This window comes from Schistocerca serialis, chromosome 6, assembly GCF_023864345.2.
Source record: "Schistocerca serialis cubense isolate TAMUIC-IGC-003099 chromosome 6, iqSchSeri2.2, whole genome shotgun sequence".
NCBI lineage: Eukaryota > Metazoa > Arthropoda > Insecta > Orthoptera > Acrididae > Schistocerca > Schistocerca serialis.
This window is the reverse complement of record NC_064643.1, coordinates 692,729,783-692,730,393: the sequence shown is the minus strand read 5'-3', so window position 1 is coordinate 692,730,393 and position 611 is coordinate 692,729,783. Positions and strand designations below refer to the sequence as shown.

Here is a 611-nt window from a genome sequence, read left to right as displayed (position 1 = left end):
GCTATGTAGCCTTGTCTATACTGAAGAGATTTCTTATTTTGTCTGTTGCCCTTTGCTTGCGACACATTTGTATTTCTCACAGTTAAGTATTGTCATTCAATTTTCTGTAATAAAACTCATTAAACAGATTTGCTTGAATTGTTGTCTAGCGATCCGAGAAGTAGGTTTCCTAGGCATCTCATCTTACAGAACTAGGCGGGATACAACACATCAGCCATCATGTGCCGACAACTCCAGATATTTCCAAATGAGATTTTCACTCTGCAGCGGAGTGTGCGCTGATATGAAACTTCCTGGCAGATTAAAACTGTGTGCACCGACCGAGACTCGAACTCGGGACCTTTGCCTTTCGCGGGCAAGTGCTCAACCAACTGAGCTACCGAAGCACGACTCACGCCCGGTACTCACAGCTTTACTTCTGCCAGTATCTCGCCTCCTACCTTCCAAACTTTACAGAAGCTCTCCTGCGAACCTTGCAGAACTAGCAGTCCTGAAAGAAAGGATATAGCGGAGACATGGCATAGCCACAGCCTGGGGGATGTTTCCAGAATGAGATTTTCACTCTGCAGCGGAGTGTGCGCTGATATGAAACTTCCTGGCAAATTATAACT

The 611-nt window shown here is 45.5% G+C and overlaps 1 non-coding gene across 1 annotated transcript; it reads right to left on the bottom strand.

The window, feature by feature from the left end:
- Nucleotides 1-312: 312 nt before the first annotated feature.
- Trnas-cga (transfer RNA serine (anticodon CGA)) lies at nucleotides 313-386 on the bottom strand. Its single transcript has one exon. It is a non-coding gene; the product is annotated as a tRNA-Ser (tRNA).
- Between the last annotated feature and the right edge of the window lie 225 nt (nucleotides 387-611).